The sequence below is a fragment of the Pan paniscus genome, chromosome 15 (genome assembly GCF_029289425.2).
Source record: "Pan paniscus chromosome 15, NHGRI_mPanPan1-v2.0_pri, whole genome shotgun sequence".
Classification (NCBI taxonomy): domain Eukaryota; kingdom Metazoa; phylum Chordata; class Mammalia; order Primates; family Hominidae; genus Pan; species Pan paniscus.
Genome location: NC_073264.2, coordinates 68,806,867 through 68,818,520, shown reverse-complemented (window position 1 = coordinate 68,818,520; position 11,654 = coordinate 68,806,867).

Here is an 11,654-nt window from a genome sequence, read left to right as displayed (position 1 = left end):
CAGCTATTTACGTAAGTGCAGTAAGAATCTGTTTCCATTTGTAACAGGACACAATTGGAGAAACTGGTTATTATATCAAGACTTTGACTGGAATGGTGTGCTTTCCCTTGGAATCAAACTTGACTTCTGGAGCCAAGATAGCCCCTTGGAAAAATTGGCCTCTTACCTTTATCTACACAGCCCCTGTACAGGGTTCCTGATCTGTGGTAGGTAAAGAATGTCACTTTCTGACAGGCCCAGGAGCCCCAAGTTTACCTTGGAACCTCAAGAGGAGAGGTTAACTCAATTCATAGGTATTTGATAGCACAAATCCATGGCTGGGCTCAGCTTTAAAGAAGTCTTATCTGAGATTCTTTCTACAGAACACAGTTTCATCAAAGCCAATTTAAAAGCCTATGTAAAAAATAATTATTCTTACCAGCCTGGCCAACATGGTGAAATCCTATCTCTACTAAAAATATAAAAATTAGCTGGGTGTGAAAGCACATACCTGTAATCCCAGCTACTTGGGAAGCTGAGGCAGGAGAATCACTTGAACCCAGGAGGTGGAGGTTGCAGTGAGCCGAGATCACGCCACTGCACTCCAGCCTGGGCAGCAGAGTGAGACTCCATCTCAAAAAATATATATATATTCTTGCTGCTCTGTATACAAATAATTAGGCCAAGTATAATAAAGCAAACAAGTCCTACCATAATTTGTCTTTAGTAAAAATGGGAAACTGGAGAGAGAAAAGATTGTTTCAAAAAGTGTAGTACACATATTGTTAGATTTTAGTCTTGCCTAATGTTTTGCAATTTTTATTGTTTTCTACAGTTTGGACTGAATTCTAATTTTTGTTGGCTACAAGTCTTCAAAATAATGTTTTCAATTGTTTTCCTTCTTTTTTCCCCATTTTTGCTAATTTGGAGTCACTAAAAAACTAAGTCGTGCTTTCGTAAAGCTCTGCAAACTGAAGCTAGACAACTTAAACTTCAGAAGAAAATAACAGCAACCTATTTACATACATAAACCGCTTTCATACCTGCCTACTGATGTGTGGACTACAGAGTAATGTGGCCTATATCAATTTTCCAGGATTTTTCTTTTGTTTATTGTTGTTTGTATCCCTTCCTCCCGCTAATTTCTCTGCATAGGACATGAGACTTCACAACCTTCTAAAAATGAGCTTTGCTAATAACTTAGGACCTACCTGTCTAGGAACAAACCATCCTAACCAAGAGAGATTAGAAAAAAGCTGGGACCAGAGACTCATTTTCTTCTAAAATGCTTTCTCCAGAAGATTTTTTTAAAGGGTGGAGAAAATGTGAAAGGAAAAGATCTCGGCCCCCAAAATCACAAAGCTAAAGGGAAAATTCAAGCTGGGAACTGTTTAGGGCAAACCCGCTTCCCATTCTATTCAAAGTCATCCCTCTGCTCACTAAGATAAATGCATATCTGATTGCCTCCTTTGAAAAGGCTAAACAGAAACTCAAAAGAATGCAGCTGTTTGTGTCTCATCTTCCTGTGACCTGGAAGCCCATTCCATGCTTCAAGCTGTCCCTCCTTTCCAGACCAAACCGATGTTCATTTTCCATATGTTGATTGATGTCTCATGTCTCCCTAGAATATATAAAACCAAACTGTGCTCTGACCACCTTGGACATATGTTGTCAGGCCCTCCGAAGGCTGTGTCGTGCCTTGGACGTCCTCAACCTTGGAAAATAAACTTTCTAAATTAACGGAGACCTGTCACAAATTTTCTGGGTTCACACTACAAATATCACAAAATCCAGAAAATGACATTATATTTTTATTTTATTTTTAAAATTAGAGACGTGCATTGCTATGTTGCCCAGGCTGGAGTGTAGTGGCTGTTCATAGGCACTATCTTGCGACTGATCAGCGCCTGTATTTTGACTTGCTCTGTTTCTGACCTGGGCCAGTTCTCTCCTTCTTAGGTAACCTGGTGGTCCCCTGCTCCCAGGAGGTCACTATATTGATGCTGAACTTAATGTGGACACCTGATTGGCACATCACACTACAAGCCCAGAACGTCTAGGCTAAAGGGATCTTTCTACCTCATCCTCCCAAGTAACTGGAACTATAGGCACATGCCACTGCACCTGATATCTTTACTAATTAACTGCTTGACATAGTTAATGATATTTTTTTCTTATATTTTTGGCTGTATACTTTTTGAGTGCCTCCTCCTATAAAAATTATTTTGTAAATATCATTTTCCGTAGGGAAAATAAAAAGATAATTCAGCCTTTCCTCTGTCATGGTTGATCAAATGTGTCTTTTAAAACATCTTATTTTGAAATATTACAAAAAATTGCAAAAATAATACAAAAAAATCCTGCATACTTTTCACTCAGCTTCCCCAAATGTCAACATTTTAAATAACCTTAGAACAATGATCAAAACCAGGAAATTAACATTGGTACAACACCACTAACTAAACTAATGGCTTTATTCTAATTTCACCAGTTTTCTCACTAATGTCCTATTTCTGGTCCAGGATTGAATTCAGGACCCCACATTGCATTTAGTTGTGATAACCTACAGGTCACGTTTGGCAGTCTTCCAAATTAGCCTACCTGGGGCAAGTCTTATGATTCATGGCTTACATAGCATTTCTGAGTAAAGAATCTTACGATGAGTCTCTCAAATCTTATTGAAAATTTCTCAAACTGTTGACGTACACATTAATATGTAACCTACTGACACTGAAAAGGACACTGATTTGTTTCTGAATCATGAAGTGTTACTGATTGTCTTAAACATGGACATTTTAACTTGTATGTTGTCATCTGTAGCCAAGGACTATAACCTCTGTATTGTGCCATTCAATGAAAAAGGACAACTCCAGTATGAAGAGTCCCCATCCCTTCTTCTAAACTTTCTTATAAAATCATTCCAACTTCTAACGACAGACTTTGGAATACACCCAGCTTTATTGGCGTGTCTTCCCAGATTGATCCTCACATTTGGCTTCCAATAAACCTTTATCAACTTATTTCTGCCTCAACAGCCTTAATTTCCATCAACAAAATGGCATAGCTGACAGGATTTCAGAGTGACCTCCCTGGACTACCTAGACCTGCTTCCAACCTTTGTGCATGTGCCAGCACAAAATCCACTGTGTTCCTGGACTTAGATGCCCCTGCTGAGTGCTACAGATGAGTTCCTCCTGAAATCAATGAAGTTCCTGTCTTGGTTGATGTTCTGGTTTATTAAAGCTGGTTTCCTCCTTGGCTACGTGGTACAATGACTGTCTCAGAACGAGAGCTGCTGCTATGAATTCAAGATAAGGGCTTTTGTTAAATACTAGGGCAGGGTAAAATAGAAGCTTTGTAAATTGTTTCCCTGGTGATTTGGGGTGAGACCTTTCCTTAGCTTTTTCCTTTTCCAGTCGCATGAGGGCACTCTTACTCTACTCCATAACTTGTCCTCACACAAAGCTAAGATGGGAAGTGCACTCTAAGACACCTGCTGAGTTTTAGGTATAATACTTACCATCCTTCCACTTGCAAGTGCCTAGATAAGCAGTAGATCCCCTAACCCAGGGTGGTTATAAACAGCAGTGGCCAAAATGGAGCTGTTCCGAAAATGCCTAAGATAATTTATTTGCACACACAGTTGAAAAAAAGCTGGTTTTAGATACAGACAAATTGAATGGAAGATTTACTTCCAATAACACCTACAAGCTTCTAAAAAAATTATTTTAAAAATGCCTCAATTCAAGAGGTAAAAAAGATACGTGAAACGATTTGAAAATTTTAATGATTTAGGAGGCTTTCTCCTTTTTGCCTCTAGCTGCTCCTCCTTCTTCTACCCCCGTGATCAGAACTCAGCTCTTCCTGTTTGTTCTCCTGGCTCCCATACACCTCTTAGGCACAGATTTTTTAGAATTTCACAATACACACATTTCCTTCCCTCAAAAGGGAGAAATATATTTAAATTTAAAAGAAGGGGAACAAACAAAACAACTGCAGAATGAAAATAGAACTACTGAGATCATAAAAATACGAATCCAACAGTTTTTTCTAAACTGAGAGATTAATATTTTAAAAATGAGATTCTCAAACATTAAGACATGCCAGGCCAAGCACAGTGGCTCACGCCTGTAATCCCAGCACTTTGGGATGCTGAGGTGGGAAGAACACTTGAGTCTAGGAGTTTGAGACCAGCCTGGGCAACATGGCAAAACCCCATCTCTACCCAAAAAATGCAAAAATTAGCCAGGCACGGTGGTACACACCTGTAGTCCCAGCTATTAGGGAGGCTGAAGTTGGGGGATCACTTGAGACCAGGAGAGAGAGGTTGCAATGAGCTGTGATCATGCCACTGCACTCCAGCCTGGGCAACAGAGTGAAACTCTCTCTCGGAAAAATAAAAAAAGACATACTGGGTTTTCTGAGACTTCAGCTAGATACATATTATGGCCCATTGTTGTGCACATCTTAAAATAATAGACAGATTAGAACTCAAGTGGTCCACCCAGAACTACAGAGTTAACATGTAGGATCGTCTAAGTTCTCTGTCTACCTCTATATATTTTTTCTGCCTACTTTGAAACTACTGACTTTTCTACTTGTGTTGAGATAAAGCTCACTGTTTATAGTATTACTAACTTAAGAAGACTTAGAAATTTTGTTTTTCTTATACGATTCAGCCAGTTCAAGCTAAAATGTTAACATTAAAAACCTAACTCTAAACTCATTTGAAACTGAATAAAAGGATAAAAGATTTTTAAAATAAAACTGCCATCGAACTACCTTACCCAAAAATTTTGGCTCACAGCCTTCATTAGATTACCTATTGGGACAAATAAAATTTAGCCATGTGAACTAACAGGTCCCATTTTTTTCCAAAAATAATTTAGATCCAACTATCTTTTATAAACTGGTGAGTTTGTATTACTATCTCATGACTAAAATTCTAAAATGAAAACTATAAGGGCCAGATGAGGTGACTCATGCCAGCAGTCCCGGCACTTTGGGAGGCCAAGGTAGGAGGATCATTTGCGCCCAGGAGCTCAAGACCAGCCCTGGCAACATAGTGAGACTCTGACTCTACAAAAAAAAAAACTTTTTTAAGTTAGCTGGGCATGGCGGCACGCACCTGTAGTCCCAGGTAGTCAGGAGGCTGAGGTGGGAGAATCACTTGAGCCTGGGAGGTCCAGGCTGCAGTGAGCCATGGTCACACCACTGCTCTCTACCCTGGGCAACAGAGTGAGGCCCTGTTTCAAAAAACAAATAAAAAAATAAAGGTATAAGATCTCTATTTGTGCATATATATGTGTGTTTAGATGTGTTTACATATATACATGTAATATGTTATATGTTGTATCTACATGATACCCAATTGACTTATAGATAAATGAGCACTCATAAATCAGTAAGCCCAAAGGTTTTCCAAGTTCACATGACTTAAGTAATTCTTTAATAAATAAACTGGCTTTAAAATTATTAGTAAAAAAAATATTAAAATGTCTTCAAAATTGTCAACATACATATTTGCCTAGATTTATGGTCAGATTTATACTTGTCTTATTAAATATTTTACAGGGTCAGGATTTGGCACAAAGGTAAAAAACTATGAACCCAGCCAAAACCAAAATAATCTTTGTGTGATTTTTTTTATAAGTAAGACTAATTTAATATTGTTGGTTTAAGAAATACAGCTAAACCTTCTGAGTTATCAACAAAATACCCATGTATTTAACTTTAAATTTCTTGCTTAGGTAAATATCTGACATTCACAGGCTATAAAAATGGTTAATAGAAAAAAACTTAAAAAACTGAGCACAGGCCAGGCATGGTGGCTCATGTGTGTAATCCTAGCACTTTGGGACCCTAAGGTGGGAGAATCACTTGAGCTCAGGAGTTTGAGACCAGCCTGGGCAACATAATGAGATCTCATCTCCATTTAAAAAATATATATATATTAAATTAAAAAAAAAGCTGGGCACAGTGGTTCATGCCTGTTATCCTAATGCTTTAGGAGGCCAAGGCAGGTGGATCATTTGAGATCAGGAGTTCAAGACAAGCCTAAGCAACATAGTGAGACACTGTCTCTACAACACAGTGAGATACTGTCTCTACAAAAATTTTGAAAATTAGTCTGGCATGGTGGCACTTACCTGTAGTCCTGGCCACTCAGGAAGCTGAGAAGGGAGGATTGCTTGTGCCCAGGAGTTGAGGTTACGATGAGCTGATCATGCCACTGCATGATAATAATTTATTACATGGTAAATTATTTTCCTAAAGCAAAATGACAGGTTAATTATAAAAGAGAAAGTGTAGGGCAAAACAAAAGTTCAAACACATCATAAATAGTCTACAGAAATCATAATAGGCCTGGCGTGGTGACTCACGCCTGTAATCCCAGCACTTTGGGAGGCCGAAGTGGGCGGATCACAAGGTCAGGAGTTCGAGACCAGCACAGCCAAAATGGTGAAACCTCATCTCTACTAAAAATACAAAAAGTAGCCAGGTATGGTGGCACATGCCTGTAGTCCCAGCTACTCGGGAGGCTGAGGCGGGAGAATCACTTGAACCTGGAATGCAGAGTTTGCAGTGAGCCAAGATAGTGACACTGTACTCCAGCCTGGGCAACAGACTCCATCTCAAAAAAAAAAAAAAAAAAAAAGAAAGAAATTATAATAAAGTTCTTTAAAATTTTTTAAAATTTATATGTGATTAAGTTGGCTATAATCAAAAAGAAGTTATAAGTGTTTCTAAAGATTGAGATTTTGGTCCTCTATGTTAAAATAACATTGTCTTAAAGTATAAATTTGCTCTTAGTGAATTACAAGAGCTTTTGATTTTAAATTCTACAATCTATTTCTTTTCTAAAACTTCTCAAATTTATATCTCAAAAAATTCTACTTGTGCTATACCTTGCTGCACATGATTCCCAAGTCATGAATCATTGTTGTTCGTTCTTTATACCCTTAAAAAGATACATGTTTTTCTTGGTTGAAATGATAATCCTCTCCTTCAACCTTTTTGTCAACTTCTGTAATCTTTGACTTTTTTTTTTTTTTTTTGAGATGAAATTTTGCTCTTGTCACCCAGGCTGGCGTGCAGTGGCACGATCTCCGCTTACTGCAACCTCCGCCTCCCAGGTTCAAGTGATTCTCCTGCCTCAGCCTCCGAGTAGCTGGGATTAGAGGCATTCGCCGCCGTGCCCAGCTAATTTTTGTATTTTTAGTAGAGACAGAGTTTCATCATTCTACCCAGCCTGGTCTTAAACTCCTGACCTCAGCTGATCCACCCGCCTTGGCCTCCCGAAGTGCTGGGATTGCAGGCATGAGTCACCATGCCCAGCCAACTTCTGTAATTTTTTTTTTTTTTTTTTTTTTTGAGATGGAGTCTTGCTGTGTCACCCAGGCTGGAGTGCAGTGCCGCGATCTAGGCTCACTGCAAGCTCCGCCTCCCAGGTTCACGCCATTCTCCTGCCTCGGCCTCCCGAGTAGCTGGGACTACAGGCGCCCGCCACCACGCCCGGCTAATTTTTTGTATTTTTAGTAGAGACGGGGTTTCATCGTGTGAGCCAGGATGGTCTCGATCTCCTGACCTCATGATCTGCCCACCTCGGCCTCCCAAAGTGCTGGGATTACAGGCGTGAGCTACTGTGCCTGGCCTTCTGTAATCTTTTTCTCTGGTTCTAACTCTGGTGTGGCCTGATGCTAAAATGTTTATCTTAAAGCTCTGGAACAAAACCATTTTCCTCCAATATAACTTGATTCTGTAGTCTTGGCTTTTCTCGATATAGCTAAATTATTTCCTATAACCAGGGCACTTTTGATGCTGTTACTGAGACATATTTATTGTCCTGCTTAAGATATAAGTTTCCTTGTTTACTTTCCTCAAAAATATAGTGTACACTCATAACTCTGGACACACTCTTCCTGTATTTTAATTAAATCCAAGTATCTTTTTTTTTTTCTCGCTCTGTCTCCAGGCTGCAGTACAGTGGCATCATCTCAGCTCACTGCAACCTCCGCCTCCCAGATTCAAGCGATTCTCCTGCCTCCATCTCCCAAGGAGCTGGGACTACAGGTGCGCACCACCACGCCCAGCTGATTTTTGTATTTTTAGTAGAGACGGGGTTTCACCATGTTGGCCAGGATGGTCTCGATGTCTTGACCTCATGATCCGCCCACCTCGGCCTCCCAAAGTGCTGGGATTACAGGCATGAGCCACCGCGCCCAGCCTAAATCCAAGTATTCTTTTCATTGAGTTTGTCTTCCAGGTTATCTAAATAGAGTTCCAATAAAGAAAAACAATCATATTACAAAAGGTTTTTCTTTACTTTTTAGTAACTATCCTAAAATTTTTCTTAATGTTTTATCAAGGTAATTCCTGTGACTTACTGTGTTTTGATCACTTTAAAAAAAAAAAAGCTTTAAAAAGGTGAAGATTTTTTACATCTACATAACTTACTTTCTTTCTTTCTCTCTCTCTGTTTCTTTTTTTTTTTTTTTTTTTTTTTGAGATAGGGTCTTGCTCTGTCTTCCAGGTTGGAGTGCAGTGGCACAATCACAGCTCACTGCAGCCTCAACCTGTCGGGCTCAAGAAATCCTCCCACCTGAACCTCCGGAGTAGCTGGGACCAAAGGCACACACCAGTACACTGCCTATTTTATTTATTTATTTTTTGTTTATTTATTCATTTATTTTTTAAATTTTTGGTTGAGACGGACTCATTAGGTTTCCCAGGCTGGTCTCGAACTTCTGGGCTCAAGTGATCCTCCCGCCTTGGCCTTCCAGTGTTGGGATTACAGGGATGAGCCACCACATCCAGCCTTTTATCTTTTTTTTTTTTTCTGAGATAGAGTCTCGGCTCTTGTCGCCCAGGCTGTAGTGCAATGGTGCGATCTTGGCTCATTGAAACCTCCGCCTCCCGGGTTCAAGCGATTCTCCTGCCTCAGCCTCCCAAGTAGCTGGGATTACAGGTGCCTGCCACCATGCCCAGCTAATTTTTTTGTATTTTTAGTAGAGATGGGGTTTCATCATGTTGGGCAGGCTGGTCTCAAACTCCTGACCTTAGGTGATCCATCCATTTCGGCCTCCCAAAGTGCTGGGATTACAGGCATGAGCCAACATGCCTGGCCCTTTTATCTTCTTTAGAGTTCTCTTTTCTTCTTACTAGCACACAGGTTGGCAAACCATGACCCACAGGCCAAATGCAGCCCACTGTTTGTTTTTGTAAATAAAGTTTCATTGGAACACAGTAACATCTGAACAGTAAACACAGTAACATTTGAACACATTTGTTCAAATATTATCTATGGCTGCTTTCACATTTACAACAGCAGAGTCGAGTAGCTGCAACAGAGACCAAATCCTCCTCAGAGCGTAAAATATTTATTTTTCTTTTCAGGAGAAGTATAACAACTCCTATACTATCCAGTCCCTCATTATTCCAATCCCATTATAGTTAATAATTTTTTTATGTTAAACTTTCCCTGTTCAAATTGTTGTGTAGTTTCTCACTTCTGATTGAACCCTGTCTGATACATCTCCAACCTCTCTGGCCGTTTCTCAGTCAATTTTTGGGCTCCCCTCCCTCTACCCATTTCACAATGTTAGGGTTCCTCAAGGCTTCCCTCTGGTTTTAGATAGGTTTTTGCTCTGCCACCCAGGGTGGAGTGCAGTGGCACAATTCTAGCTCACTGCAGCCTCCAACTCCTGACTCAAACAATCCTCCCACCTCAGCCTCCCAAAGAGCTGGGACTACAGATGTGTACCACCATGCCTAGCTAATTTTTTAGTAGAGATAATCAATTGTTTTTAATCTAGATTCCATTATGGCTCCAATGTGTCTATAAACCACCTGAAATTATATGCAAATTTTATATGGATATGCAAATACACACAAGTATGGGGAGAAATTTCCAGCTTCATCTTTTGGCAATATAGCTCAATAGTTAAGGGCACAATGGACCCTGCATACAACTTGGTGGACAAAAGTGACTGCATCTGGGATGCTAATCTGCAATGCTGACTTCAATGTTAACTGCAATGTTGATTAGCCCCAGCTGTGAATATCTCCTGATTCCCACTTTATTTACTGTCCCTAGTGTAAGAACATGTCAACCTTGATGTTATTGCACAAATTATTATCTATTACACATGTAGCATTCTTGCCTGTTCTGGAGGGCTACCTTTAATTGTCTTGCACAGAGTAGTTTGACTCTTTCCCTACAGTATATAAACTCTGAGTGTGGAGCTTACATGTACAGAAATCTGCCACCCAAGCCCATATTTCTGTCTGTAAATTCCCACAGTAAAACACCGTTACCAAGAAACTGGATTTGTCTGCCTCAACCTTTGGTGTCTTGGCTCCTCTGGCATTTGGGGGCCACTTTGCATATAGGGCCCTCTCATGGAACACCACCTGCTTCAGTTTGAATCCCAGCTCTGCCTCTTTGACCTAGGCTAGCTTACACGGTGCCTCAGTTTTCTTGTCTGTAAAATAGGGAAAATTATAGTACCTACCTCTTAGAGTTGTTATGGAAATTAAGAGTTAATATATATATATAAAGCATTGGGACAGGGCCTGGCCATAATTAAGCAGTATTTAAGCACTGGCTATTATTGCCATTTCTGGCACTCTCCCTTCTCCCCAGACGGTTTTCTGTTGCTCTAGTGCACCCTGCTTTCGCTGACTGTGAACCCTCAGGTGGGGTCTTTCCTCTGCTCAGCACACTCTTGTCTATGTTGCTTGCCTACTAATTTCCCTCTGGCCTCCGCTCAAATGTTATTTCCTCAAATAAGCCTCTCCTGATCTAGAACTCCTCTCCCTTGTAAAAGCTCCCAGAGCTTTCTCTAATCCTCCTCATAACCTTCGCCGTGATTTATTTACAGTGATTACTTATTTAAGGTCTTCTCTGACAGTCCATGAACTCCGGGCGAGCAGAGATTATGTGTTCCTGGCTTCCTGCTGGACATCAGCACAGTGCCTAGTACACTATAGGAATGCCATAAATGTTTGTCAAATGCGTGAATGACTGAATAAGGAACAAAACAAATGAAAGGCTTTTACAAAGTTATAAAACCCAATACAAATATTAGGTAACACAATAATGAGAATGTGACAAAATGTGATGATTGCTAGGTAATCTAATGTTAAATTGGTAGGAATTAGTATTGTGTGAAGGAAACCCTCTCCTCTCCAATTTGCTATAAAATATATTAGTTCATTGGAACCCGTGTCTTTTAACCAAATGGAAATTATGCAAAAGGACCAGAAAATATTACTGGGTACAATTAAGGAATCACAGACAGATATTGATTGGTTAAAACACCCTCCACTTTCACCCCCAGGAAATAGGCCTCAGATGAAAGAAACTATTGAACAGGGAACCTATTTATTCACAGAGAACATATTCATGGCCTTAATTCAAGACAGGATTAAATACTTTCACGAGTTGGCAAAACCAACTGTGCCAATCTGAGATATTCATTGCTACCCTGGGAGTTAATGTATGTGACCCAAGCCATCAGGAAGACGATATTCTATTATCAATGAACACTCAAACACTAGAAAAATCATGATAGTTGCCACCATAATTCAAGATAGACACAATAAAGTGATTCTCCTGGGAATGTCTTCAAGGACTTATTGCTTCCTCTCCACTGGAAAAAGGAATCCTCGAG